The sequence below is a fragment of the Nicotiana tabacum genome, chromosome 2, assembly GCF_000715075.1.
Source record: "Nicotiana tabacum cultivar K326 chromosome 2, ASM71507v2, whole genome shotgun sequence".
Classification (NCBI taxonomy): Eukaryota; Viridiplantae; Streptophyta; class Magnoliopsida; order Solanales; family Solanaceae; genus Nicotiana; species Nicotiana tabacum.
The window spans coordinates 81,789,593-81,804,666 of NC_134081.1; the positions used below are offsets into that span (position 1 = coordinate 81,789,593).

At 38.4% G+C, this 15,074-nt stretch overlaps 1 long non-coding RNA gene across 1 annotated transcript; it reads left to right on the plus strand.

The window, feature by feature from the left end:
* Nucleotides 1–9,163: 9,163 nt before the first annotated feature.
* On the plus strand, nucleotides 9,164–11,566 carry LOC107829962 (uncharacterized). The gene is made up of 4 exons (XR_001658049.2): nucleotides 9,164–9,708; nucleotides 10,539–10,651; nucleotides 10,757–10,829; nucleotides 11,061–11,566. It is a non-coding gene; the product is annotated as an uncharacterized LOC107829962 (long non-coding RNA).
* The last annotated feature ends 3,508 nt before the right edge of the window (nucleotides 11,567–15,074 follow it).

Sequence of the window (15,074 nt, forward strand, 5' to 3'; positions counted from 1 at the left end):
TTCAATCCTAACAAATTGATATCAGAGCCGGATTTAACCAGGTTTGTTTCAGTAGCCAATATGACTTTAACAAAGACTTATGTTGAGAAATTTGACAGAAGTGAAAACTTCAGAATATGGCAATTAAAGATGGAAGCTATCCTAATTCAGGATGGCTTAGACTTGGCGTTGCAAGGAAAGGAGAAGAAGCCGGATAAAATGACGGACGAGGAGTTTGCCATTGTAGATAAAAGAAAAAATCAGGTATCATCTTAAATCTCTCAAATGAGGTTTTACGTGAAGTTTCTGTAGAAACCACAGCCAAAGGCATGTGAAAAAAATTGAAAACCTTATATATGAAGAGGATGGTGGAAAATAGACTTTACATGAAGCAGAAGCTTTATACAATTCGTATGGGTAAAGGTACATCTATTCTCTCACATCTTGACACATTTGATTCCATTCTTATGGATTTGAGTAATATAGATGCTAAAATTAAAGATGAGGATCAAGCTGTGTTACCGCTTTGTTCCTACCCCCATCCTTTAAGCATATAAGAGATACTATGCTTTATGTAAAAGATAATATCTCTTATAAGGATATTAAATCTATCTTAAAATTAAAAGAACATATAAATAATGATATTATTGGGGAGGCTAGTGGAACTCAAGCGGAAGTTGGCTTGTTTATTATGGGCAAATCCGACTCCATATCCAGATATAATAATTTACAGTGTCGCTATTGTCATAAGAAATGTCACATTATCTCCGAATGCTATAAGCTGAAAAATAAAGAAAAGCATAAGGAAAGGAAAAATGAGCACAAAAATAATGACACCACCGAAGGTAGTGTAGCAACTGATGAGATTGAGGGAACTATATTTTTAGCAACTAAAACTAGTTTCAGATTAGACATGTCACAACCCAATTTCCCCTCCGTGTGACGTCGTGACGACACCTAGTCTCTACAATTAGGTAAGCCTAATATTTTGCGGAATAATAAAATAAAAATATAAATTTAACCAATTATTCAAAAATACACAACAAATCCCAAAACCCAGAACATCGTGAATCACAAACTACAGAAGGAAAAATCTAGTGTCTCTATACGTCAGAGTCTAACAAGGAAAAATACAAAAAAATGATGGACATGAGAAAGAGTAGAAGGAGACTCCGAGGTCTGCGGACGCGGCAGATATACCTTGAAGTATCGAAAGCTGTCCTGGCTCACTGATAGTGCGGCTGATAAGGTGTACCTGGATATGCATACGAAAAATATGTATAGAGAGTAGCATGAGTACACCACAATCGGTACCCAGTAAGTGCCAAGCCTAACCTCGGTCGAGTAGTGACGAGGTCAGGTAAGGGCCGTACTGGTAAATATATAATAAAATAATATAGAGTGTAATACCGCAATAAAATAATGGCTGAAATTTAACAACAATGAAATCATAGAAGGTAACAACTCAGTACACAGAAACATAACAGGGGATCTCCCGAGATACCGTCTCGTAGTCCCAAACGTAAATGAGCAGGGGGATCTTCAGGAAAATCGTTCCGTAGTACCAAAGTAAATGTGCAGGGGGATCTCCTGGAATACCGTTCCGTAGTCCCAAAGTAAATGTGCAGGGGGATCTCCCGGAATTCCATTCCATAGTCCCAAAGTAAAGGTGCAGGGGGGTCTCCCGGAATACCGTTCCGCAGTCTCAAAGTAAATATGCAAGACAGGGGGATCTCCCAGAATACCGTTCCGTAGTCACAAAGTAAATATGCAACGCGAATGATAGAAATACAACTACATCACAAAATTCTTACAATTTAGACTAAGTACCAGTCAGGGAAGAAGCAAGAAATTCACTAAGCATGATGCACATAATTCACATAAATAATTAAGACACGTAGACATGTTGTATTAGACTAAACATAATAGCTACACATATTGGAATAGCTCAATTAAGAATGAAAATAGATTAGTACTTATTAAAATGGTATAACTCAAAATAACAGAAAAACATGTTGCTGCTCGGTAAGAAAATCGGGTTTTACCATAACTAGCCCGTGTACGTACTCATCACCTCATGTACACGGCGCTCACATAGCTCAATAGTTCCAAATCTTAAGGGGATTTCCCCCATACAAAGTTAGGCAAGCAACTTACCTTGAACCAAGCTCAATCAATTGGTCACAATGCCTTTCCCTCAAATATTCGGCTCCGAATGGCCTAAATCTAGCCAAAAGCAATTACATATTATAAGTACAACAATAATAGACTCATCTAAATTACGAAATCAACATTTTAACGAAAAATCTGAAATTAACTCAAAAATGCTCGTGGGGCCCACATCTCGTAACCCGACAAAAGTCACAAAATCTGAAAGCATATTCACTCACGAGTCTAACCATATCAATTTTACTAAAATCCGACACGAAATGGTCCTCCAAATCCATAATTCAAACTCCCAAATCCCTAGCCTCCAACTTCCAATTTCTACCTTAAATACACACTAACTAGGTAGGAAACTACATGGGGAAGCATGACTAATGATCAAAAAATAAGCACAAGGGACTTACCTCAAGAAATCCCTCGAAAATGCTCTCAACAATCGCCCTAAACCGAGTTGCAAAGTCCAAAAATGACGAAAATCGCGAAGCCCTTCGGTTTTAACCACTGCCCAGGTATTTACGCACCTGCGGAGCCTGGGCTCGCACCTGCGGGTGCGCTTGTGAGGCAACATGTGCGCATCTGCGCAAATCACTTACCCCCCCCTCTACCTTCGCACCTACGATGAAAGGGCCACATTTACGCGTGCGCGCCTGCGGAGTTCCCTTCCGCTTCTGCGGACCTTGCGCACATGCGAAGACCCCTAAGCATCTGCGGGCATCGCAGATGCAGAAATCACCTCGCACCTGTGACCCCTAGCACTCCTCCATTTTCCCGCTTTTGCGCCAATTTTCTTGCCCGCAGGTGCGATTACAACAGAACCAGTAAAAGCACAAGATTTTCCTAAGTCCAATTTCATTCCGTTAAGCATCCGAAACACACCTGAAGCCCTCGGGACCTCTACCAAACCTACCAACCAATCCTATAACACCATACAAACTTAGTCGAGCCTTCAAACCACATCGAACAATACCAAAAATCATGAACTAAGCACGGATTCAATCCTAAGAACTTAGAATTTTCCAAATTCTACAAACGACGCCGAACCACGTCAAATCTAGTCCGAATTACCTCATATTTTACACACAGGTCACAAATGACACTACAAACCTACAACCACTTCGGAAATCCATTCCGAGCCCGATATCAAAATTTTCACTATCGGCCGAGATCGTCGAAAATCTAACTTTTGCCGATTCAAGCCTAAATCTACTACAGACCTCCAAAACACATTCCGAACGCGCTCCTCAGCTCAAAATCACTCAATGGAGCTAACGGAGTCGACGGAATTCCATTCCGGATCCGTCTTCACACAGTTTTAACTACGGTCCAAATTCTAAGACTTAAGCTCTCATTTAGGGACTAAGTGTCCCAAAACACTTCGAAACTCAATACCAATCATCCCGGCAAGTCACAATAGCAGAAATAGATATGGAGAAAGCAGTTAATAGGGGTTTGGGGCTCTAACTCTCAAAATGGTCGGCCGGGTCGTTACATCCTCCCCCTCTTAAAACAATCGTTCGTCCTCGAACGAGCATAGAGACAAACCTGAAGTGGTAAAAAGATGCGGATAACGGCTGCGCGTATCCTGCTCGGTCTCCCAAGTTGCCTCCTCGATCGGTTGTCCCCTCCAATGAACCTTCACGAAAGCAATGTTCTTTGATCTTAGCTTTCTGACATGCCTGTCTAAAATAACCACTGGCTCCTCAACATAGGATAGATCCTTGTCCGATTGAACTGAGCTGAAATCCTACACATGGGACGGATCGTCGTGATACTTTTAGAGGATAGAAACATGGAATACCTGATGAACTCTTGCTAGACTGGGAGGCAAGGCAAGCTCATAAGCAACCCCCCCCAACTCGACGCAAAACCTCAAATGGACCAATGAACCTTGGGCTCAACTTGCCCTTCTTTCCAAACCTCATAACGCCCTTCATAGGCAAAACTCGGAGCAAGACTCGCTCACCAACCATGAATGCAATATCACGAACCTTTCGGTCTGCATAACTTTTCTGTCTGGACTAGGCCGTGCGAAGTCTATCCTGAATCACCTTAACCTTCTCCAAGGCATCCTGAACCAAGTCCGTACCCAATAATCTAGCCTCACCGGGCTTGAATCAACCCACTGGGGACCGACACCGCCTACCGTACAGAGCCTCATATGGTGCCATCTGAATGCTGGACTGATAATTGTTGTTGTAAGCAAACTCCGTAAGTGACAAGAACTGGTCCCAAGCACCCCCAAAATCTATCACACACGCACCAAGCATATCCTTTAATATCTGAATAGTGCGCTCGGACTGCCCGTCCGTCTGAGGGTAAAATATTGTGCTCAACTCAACCCGAGTACCCAACTCATGTTGTACAGCTCTCCAGAACCGTGATATAAACTGCGTACCCCAGTCAGAGATAATAGATACCGGTGCGCCATGAAGCCTGATGATCTCACGAATGTAGATTCAAGCTAGCTGCTCGGAAGAATAGGTAGTCATCACAAGAATGAAATGAGCCGACTTGGTCAGCCTATCCACAATCACCCAAACTGCATCAAACCTCCGCTGAGTCCATGGGAGTCCAACAACGAAATCCATACTGATCCGCTCCCATTTCCACTCCGGAATCTCTAGCTTCTGAAGCAATCCACCTGGTCATTGATGCTCATATTTTACATGCTGGCAATTCAGACATCGAGCCACATACTCTACTATGTTCTTCTTCATTCTCCTCCACCAGTAATGTTGTTTCAAGTCCTGATATATCATTGCGGCACCCGAATGAATAGAGAACCGCGAACTGTGAGCTCCTGGAGAATCAACTCACGCAAATCATCTACATTGGGCACACATAGCCTGCCTTGCATCCTCAATGCACCATCATCTCCAATAGTGACCTCCTTAGCATCACCGTGCTGGACCGTGTCTTTAAGGACAAGCAGATGGGGGTCTCATATTAACGCTCCCTGATACCAACTTGGCACGACCCAATTTTCCCTCCGTGTGACATCGTGACGGCACCTAGTCTCTATAACTAGGTAAGCCTAACATTTTGCGGAATAATGAAAAAAAATATAAATTTAACCAATTATTCAAAAATACACAACACATCCCAAAACTCGAAACATCGTGAATCACAAACTACAGAAGGAAAAATCTAGTGTCTCTATACGTCAGAGTCTAACAAGGAAAAATATAGAAAATGATGGACATAAAAAAGAGTAGAAGAGGACTCCGAGGTCTGCGGACATGGAAGATATACCTTGAAGTCTCCAAAGCTGTCCCGGCTCACTGATAGTGCGGCTGATAAGGTGAACCTGGATTTGCACACAAAAAACATGTGCAGAGAGTAGCATGAGTACACCATAATCGGTACCCAGTAAGTGCCAAGCCTAACCTCGGTCGAGTAGTGACGAGGTCAGGTCAGGGCCCTACTCGTAAATATATAATAAAACAATATAGAGTGTAATACCGCAATAAAATAAAGGCTGAAATTTAACAACAATGGAATCATAGAAGGTAACAACTCAGTACACAGAAATACAACAGGGGATCTCCCGAGATACCGTCTCGTAGTCCCAAACATAAATGAGCAGGGGGATTTCCCAGAATACCGTTTCGTAGTCCCAAAGTAAATATACAGGGGGATCTCCCGGAATACCATTCCGTAGTCCCAAAGTAAATGTGCAGGGGGATCTCACGGAATACCGTTCCGTAGTCCCAAAGTAAAGGTGCAGAGGGATCTCCCGAAATACCGTTCCACAGTCCCAAAGTAAATATGCAAGACAGGGGGATCTCCCGGAATACCGTTCCGTAGTCCCAAAGTAAATATGCAGCGCGAATGATAGAAATACAACTATATCACGAAATTCTTACAATTTAGACTAAGTACCAGTCAGGAAAGAAGCATGAAATTCACTAAGCATGCTGCACATAATTACATAAACAATTAAGACACGTAGACATGTTGTGTTAGACTAAACATGATAGCTACACATATTGGAACAACTCAATTAAGAATGAAAATAGATTAGTACTCATTAAAATGTTATAACTCAAAATAATAGGAAAACATATTGCTGCTCAGTAAGAAAATCAGGTTTTACCACAACTAGCCCATGTACGTACTCGTCACCTCACGTACACGGCGCTCACATATCACAATAATTCCAAATCTTAAGGGGATTTCCCCCGCACAAAGTTAGGTAAGCCACTTACCTCGAACCAAGCTCAATCAATTGGTCACAATGTCTTTCCCTCGAATATCCGGCTCCGAATGGCCCAAATCTAGCCAAAAGCAATTACATATCATAAATACAACAATAATAGACTCATCTAATTAACGAAATTAATATTTTAACGAAAATTCCGAAATTAACTCAAAATATATCAATCTCAACTTTGAATTAAAAACTCAATTATCACCAGAAAATTCGTAAACATGATAAGAACGATAAATTGAAAAACAATAGTATAACATGCAGCAATTAGGCATAGGAATGAGACAATATAAGAAAAATAGAGAAATATGGAAAACAGGTAAATTGGCGGCGCATAAGTACTCGTCACCTCACATATATGCCGCTCACATGAATTTCACTTAGCAAGTAATCTAAGGTCCCTAATTCCCTCAAGTCAGGGTTAGACACAACACTTACCTCGCTCCGAAGGCCACTTAATTCTCAATCACAGCTTTTCCTTTGGAATTCACCTCCAAACCACTCGTATCTATTAAAAAATGACTCAATAATATCAAATATTGCTAAAGAAATTTATTATATTGCATAAATTAAATTTCCCAAAATTTCCTCCAAAAAGTCAAAAATATCGACACCGGGCCCGCTTGGTCAAAACCCGAGGTTCAAACCAAAATCCATTTACCCATTCACCTCCGAGACCGAATATATAATTGGTTTTGGAATCCGACCTCAAATTGAGGTCTAAATCTCCAAATTTCCGAAATTTCTAGTTTCTACCCTAACCCCTAATTCTATCATGAAAACTCTAGATTTTAGCTTGATAATTCAAGAAATGTAATGGATAATTGAAAGAAAATAGTTTAGAGTCACTTCCAACACTTTGGGGAAGAAATAACTCTTGAAAAATTGTCTCACACCGTTTGGTTTTTGAGAAGAATGAATTTTTGGCTAAATCCCGTATTTGGATTCTGTTAAGTGCTGGGCGACGGTGTTCATCGCGTTCGCGAGAGCACTGTCGCGTTCGCGAAGAGTATAGGCTGCCAAGCCTTAACATTTGCGAGACAATTCTCGCGTTCACGTAGGCTACCCTTCCCTGGTCTTCGTGTTCGCGAGACAGTGTTCGCGATGTAGAAAAGGCTGACTCCCCCTCCCCAGTGCCTAACACTACGCGTTCGCGATGGGCTTGTCACGTTCGCGAAGGGTAACGCCTCCATCGCTTCGTGTTCGCGACCAAGACTTCGCATTCGCGAATAAGAAATCCCTGCCTCATCAGTTTACTCTTCGCGTTCGCAAGAGGACCTTCGCGAATGCGAAGAAGGACATGCTAGAACCCAGACTCTGCAGAAAAAAACCAGATTTTCCTAAGTCCAATTTCATTCTGTTAAGCATCCGAAACACACCTGAGGCTCCCGGGACCTCCACCAAACCTACCAACCAATCCTATAACACCATACAAACTTAGTCGAGCCTTCAAACCACATCGAACAACACCAAAAATCATGAATTAAGCACGGATTCAAGCTTAAGAACTTAGAATTTTCCAAATTCTACAAACGACATCGAACCACGTCAAATCTAGTCCGAATTACCTCACATTTTACACACATGTCACAAATGGAACTACGAACCTATAACCACTTTCGGAAATCCATTCCGAGCTCGATATCAAAATTTTCACTATCGGCCGAAATCGCCGAAAATCTAACTTTCGCCGATTCAAGCCTAAATCTACTACAGACCTCCAAAACACATTCCGGACGTGCTCTTCAGCTCAAAATTACTCAACGGAGCTAACCGAGTTGACGGAATTCCATTCCGGATCTGTCTTCACACAGTTTCGGCTACGGTCCAAATTCTAAGACTTAAGCTCTCATTTAGGGACTAAGTATCCCAAAATACTCCAAAACTAAAAATCAATCATCCCGGCAAGTCACAATAGCAGAAATAGATATGGGGAAAGTAGTTAATAGGGGTTTGGGGCTTAACTCTCAAAACGGCCGGCCGGATCATTACAAGACAATGAGAGTGGATTTTAGATTCCGATTGTTCATATCATATGTGTCCTAGCAGAGACTTGTTTTCTACATATGATTCAGTTGCAGGTGGAGTTGTCCAACTGGGTAACAATGTTACTTGTAACGTTATTGGCAAAGGTACAATTCAGATTAGAATGTACGATGGTGTGGTGAGAACTCTCACCGATGTTAGATATATTCCTGAGTTGAAGAAAAATCTCATATCTTTGGGCACTTTAGAATCCCTTAGGTGCAGATTCATCGGTGAAGGTGGAGTTCTAAGAATTTTTCAAGGTGCTCTTGTGATCATGAAAGCACATAGATCTGGTTCGTTATATACTTTATTGGGCTCCACTGTTATAGGCCCTACTACTCTTTCGATATCAGACAACTTGTCTGATTTTGATGACATTAAATTTTTACATATGCCCATCGGGGCTTTTGCGGAGAAGGTGAAGCAAATTTACTATATCAGCCAAAATTAGGCCAAGGTGGAGATTTGTAAAAGGTGGCCTTAAATTTAGGCTTTTTATTTGTGAGCCTTGTTGGCACATTTGGAGCCTTTTATTTAAGGCCTTATTGGCCAAATAAATGACCTTGTATTTTGAGAGGATGTGGCCAATTGTTGGCCAAGCATTTCTTTCTTCTCTTCCTATATAATGAGGACTCTCTACTCATTTGGAAATACACCAATAAGACTTGTCTTCAATTCTTATTTCTTCCTTTCCTCCTTTATTAAGAGTATTTTGTATGAGAGTTAGTGTTGGGAAATACTTGTGTGAACCCTTTCTTTTGAGTGATCTTGTGAGGTTATTCCCTTAGGATATTTGGAATTAATTAGAGTGCTTACTCTAATTTTGTACTCTCTTTTGTACTCTTATTGTTATAGTAAATTGCTCCTCTCCGCTTGTGGACGTATGTCACTTTAACCAAATCACGTTAAATTGGTGTCTTCTTTATATGTTTTAATTGCCGTTGTTATCAACTTCCATTATTTTTGTTATTGCCATTATATTGTTGATTGGCTATACTCCGCACTACCCGGTTCCCGATCCTAACACTTAACTAATTGAGTCATTTTCCTGTTGGTAAGGAACCTTACCATTTTCACAAACTTCAGAATTGAAATCCTGTTGTGGAATGCATATAGAGGATTGCTATTGCCGAAGCAATCAATTTCGAATTCTGAAAACACAGGTTTTAGAGTGTACCAGAAAGAGAAAAAGGACAGACAACAAAGAAGAATCGAGAAAGGACAAGCAAAAAAGAATGACGAGAAAAGAAGGCTAAGATGACTCTTACAGACTTTCATGGTAGTTCTATTTATTCCTGGTCTCCCCTTCCTTCTGCACCCAGCTTGTAAGTGTTCTCTTTGCCCCTATCCATCTGTTTTGGCGATTTTCTGGAAAAAAAGTCACCTTTTTTTAACTAAACTGAAATTTTAAGCCTTCTGTTGCTGAAATTAGTGAGTTTGATAAAATTAAACAAATTCTTCTTTAGGCGAGACTTGCAGTTCCCCTTGCCCTCAAATATAGTTTACGAGGTAAAAAATTGCAACTCAAATCGATTCAAATGTAAGAAGAGTGTCATGAAAGGCCATATTTTTTAAATTTGAAATGCCTTTGTTTTCAAGATGCTTCCTGTGTTGTTGTCCGGTTATATGAATTTTAAAGCAAGTCTCTTGAAACAACTAGGGTCTCTTTGGGGACGTTCTCTTCTGATATCTGTTGACTTGTATATTTGTTCTTTCAGAAACTTTTCAAGTTGGCTTGCTTTACAAACTGAACCAAATATGTTTTCAACTTAGCTTTGTTCATCTAATGATCTACATGCAAGATTTAAATTAAATGTCTGCAATTGTAATCCAAGTATGTGGGGAAACTCCCACAAGCATTTTAAGTGTGCGGGGAATCTGGTTATACATGAAAGTTGGAAGAACCTAACTACTATTTTACCTAACAAAGGACTTAATCCAATATTCTGAGAACAACTGAACAAGAACTATAATATTTTACTATTTAGGTCATATATTTATATATGTTTGTATCTATGTATGTATGAATGTGTGGCTTTATAATTGCATGTGTATTTTGAAGAGGAAATACTCTGTTTGATTTCAACTGTATGATTTGACTAAAATAAAAAGAAAAAAGAAAAAAAAATATGCTTCCTCACGAGTGTTGTTGCAGGGGAAGACTGAAAGTTGTTTACTTGGAGACATTTTGGTGACAATGGGGATTATCAATGCTGAAATTCCACTTCAAAAGATCTAACTTTAGCGTCACTAACCACTCTACGAGCGGTATAACTTTACAAAGATTTCTTCCTTTATGGTTCTATCAAATATTCTTAATGCCTTTTTTATTGTTTTCCTCTTTAATTAGTGATTCTGTATTTCCACTTGTAGGTCCATTGTGATGGGGTCGACCGTTCTTGAGGAAGCCCAAAGGTCATCTATAGAAGTACTCTTGAACATGTAGGTAAGGGGTTAACTTTCAATTACGGAGCATCTAATCATATCTTATGATATCAAGATGAGTGTTTTATGCTATTTCTCTGAATGATAGTAATCTGATTTCTGTTGTCATTATGTTTGGTTGAAACAGAGTTCCTTCATAAAGAAGGATGATTGCATGGTTTTGCTTGTGTTAGTTCTATATATCCTCCGTTTATTCAAAGATAAAAACTGACATATCAATATTTGATGCCAGGATTCTCACTGACATCTCAAAAACATAACAAAGTGATTGCTCGGCCTTGGGAGATCATTATTGTTTGGGACGATGTTATCTGTTATCATATTAACTCTCCAACCAGACACAGTTGCTTTGGAGTATCAATATCTTCTATAGAATTTCCTCGCTAATATTTGATTGCTGGAAATGGATAACTGTACTTTTGAGTGTGGAAGTGGACCTGTGGTAGTATTTTCAAAATAAATGAGTCAAAGTGTTATGCCTTAAACAAAGTGTCAATATGCATGTAAAGAGTTTTTACTTATGGCAAGCCTTCTAGAAGCTATGGACAAATGTGTCCTCTTGCATGATTGTTCATAGACAAGTGTTAAACCACTTGTTAAGATTATCATCATTATTCTTGGTTATATAGTCACAATCTACCCATCCATATGATCAACAAAAGAAAGAAAATTATTTCTCCTTTGTAGTTCAATCATTACCTAGCTACATAACCATTATAATAGCAATTATTAAGCTTTCTTCTATAGTCCCATTTCGGCCAAATTCTCGTTCACAAGTTTTTTCTTTTACAATTTTTTAACTTGCTGGATTTATTATTAATATTTTGTTTATTCCTGCATCCCCTAAATAAATAGATATGAGCTTGTTTAATTATGGAAAAATATTTCACATTGCTGAAATAGTTTCTTAGAACAGTGCCCAGCACGACTCAAGCCAATTCATGTATTTCCGCTCACAAATATTATTACAGTATTATTATCGACTCAAGCCAATTCGTGTATTTCCGCTCACAAATATTATTGCAGTATTATTATCGTTGTTTTCCCGTTCATTTCCCTACAGGACCTCTGTCATAACTTTGTAATTGGAATTTGCTCACTGATCAAAACCCATATAGTAATCTACTACTATATTAGTGAGATTATTTTTCTATTTGTTTCCAAGTAGTCCTATAAATATTCTCTTCTAATGCATCTTTCTGGATCTCTTTGTATTATATTGATTATTGGGGAAAAGCTTTTGTGAGTATGTGGAAATAATCTTTTTTCTGTTGTTTGCTGTTTATAGAAAGCAGTTATTCTGGTTTAGTTTTTCATCTTTCAAAGAATTGAAAGTACAACATATCTTTTTATTTTCAAAGAAAGATAGTTAGTGATGAGCGTTACCTGATCACCCACTCTCCCATTCTGGAAGAAACTGTTTTTCTTAAAAAAAGGAACAGTATGCTAAATGTTCATATAGTTGCTGATTTGTTCTCTATAGTACTCTAGACAGCTTAACATCTAGAATTGTTAGAATACGCACTTCAAACTTTTTACAACATAAACCTTATTTTTGAGAATTTCTAGATGTGATATTTTATTCAAGAGTATGATTGTGAACTGCTAATGATTCCTGTGGCCAAGTATATGGTTTGTTGGTAGACGTACAGTCTGAAAAAACTTCTTGATTACACTCTAAATGCTGAAAAGCACAATAACGAAGATTATAAGAGGTGTTCCTCTGTTTTCTGTTGGCTCACAAGTTTAAAAACTTGGTACTTATTTGGTTAACAACAAAAGCTTACACATATACTCTTTGACAACACCAACGTCGAACACAGACGTAGTGGAACAAACTTTAGAAAGAAGACTAATCAACATATTTCAATCAATTAAATCGAATATCATCGATTCAAACGTGAATCACATAATCCAAGTATATATTTTTACTATTAATATTAAGATTTGTTGCTCATTAATCGTCTTTTATTTCTCAAACCTCTTCATCTTCTACACTTAATTAATACTCACAATTCTCCTATACTTTTATCTCCATAACTCCCAAATGTTTAATGTGTAAGTTTATTAAACTTATCATGTTCCTAAATGTATTCCTATGATACTTCTTTTCTCTAGGTTCATCTATAATTTTATATTTAGTCTTTCTCTCCTTCATAAATTAGGATTAGTTATCTCAATTTGCAGGATGACTCAGAACAGATGGATGTTTTTGGCTTCATTTTAGGAATATAGAAATACAAAGTTGAGATATTTTGGTATTGTTAGATGGGAAACAATAATTGCGAGAATTTGGTAGGAGGCCCAAGGTAGATGAAAGAGATTTATAGGTAAATACAAAGAAAAGAGGACACTCCTTGTATCCGGAATCCGAATAATATTTTGGAATATTGTTTTATTTCCTTGATACTGTAGATCTCGGTCGTTAATGTGATATTAGTGATATGTAGAGCGTTAGAGCTAATTAATCCGAAAAGATGCTTATATCTGTGATATAATCTATCTATGCCATTAATTCTTATTAATCTATTTTACAAATTTACTAAAAATATCTAAAAAGTATTTTGTAATCTTTTTAAAAGACCGTGCGAAAGCGCGAATAATATCACTAGTTTACAATAAGCAAATTAAAAATTGGTATAACACAAAGACTTGAATACAATAAATTATTAATTTTACCATCATACCATCGTAGTCTTTTACATCTGATTTGAATTCTACAAGAACCGAGAAAACATCACACACAGATAGAGACTGATTTGAATTCTACCAGAACCGAGAAAACATCACACACAGATAGAGGCAAAGGCTTTGCAACCAAAAAAAATAAAGCTATTCATAGAAAAAGATAAGTAAACAATATGAATATGAAAAGTGACTCGTCGGAAGATGAATAGATATTGCACGTTCACTATATTATATAAATCTTTGCTGAACGCATGAAAGAAACATCAAACAATGAAGAGCTATGACTTCCATTACTTAATGACCTGAAACGTTACATTTTGGAACATGAAACCTCTTGGAAACGGTCTTCTCCTTTAACTGAGTAATTGAAAATTAATGAGGGAAAAAACTGTTGAGTTTTTTGTTATTTAAGATGAAATAGTCTTAAAATGAGGGTGAATGAAAAATGGAGGGAAAATAAAATTTTTGAGTAAAATTTTAAATTTCCCTCTCTTGACAATGAGACATTGTCCCATATTGGAAGAGGAAAAGATTTTTGGTGGGTATATATATAATTGCTCTTCTTGTAGCTCTTAAAGAGTTAAGAAGAAAGCAAGCATCGCGCCGTCGTCGTCGCTCGCTCGGCTCGGCTTCGGCTTCGGCTTCGGCTTCGGCTTCGGATATCCGTGTATTGACCACCAGCTGCAATAGCAGCCGCCTAATGCTCTTCCCACCATGGCCAAGTGCTTACTCCACAAACAAGCTAGTGCATGCTCCACCATGGAGGGTGGAGGATCGTTCATCTTCAAAGCTGACTGCTATAAATATGTGCAGCAACTGTTGAAAGAAAAATATAAAAATACCAAACTGAAAACGCTCAACTTTGGCTATACATTGCACTCCTTCCTCTCAGCATTTCCATATGATTTTCTGAGTTTCTACTCCTTTGTTCTGCATTATTTTAACTTCAAACAAAGCAACTATAAGTGTGATTTGCTACCGAACTTTGTGTTCGCTGAAACACTGGGGTTTGAAGTACCGCTACACCAGTGTGTGATTCGTTCTATCCTGGGAAAAAATAATCCATAACCTTGGGTACTAGAAGGGGATTAAATTCCTTAAGGAAACACTGTGAATTCAGTGGGCTCGAATTAATTACTGTTTCATTACGATAACTTATATTTTCCAGAATTATTATTTACAAATACAGCAATATTGGTGGGACTAACAAGCTTAAGGAATTTAATTATTTATTTCTGTATTTGTATTATTCTTATTATTCTGCAAACTAAAACCTTTGTGGTTTTGTGTACTCCCATTTTGGAGAGTAAAGCCTTCATGGCGTTTTGTTGGAGATTAAAATCTACGTGATTTTTACTCCAATTTGAAAACGTTTATTAAACGTTTGTTTGTGTCATTCTTTTACAGAAAAAATGATGACTGAAAGCGAAAACCAAGCTATTCCGACGGTGACTGCCAACGCATCGACAAGCCAAACACCGGCGTTGGCACCGGCAGAAAAACCCGAAAAATTTTCCGGGATTGATTTCAAGCGCTGGTAGCAGAAGATGTTCTTCTA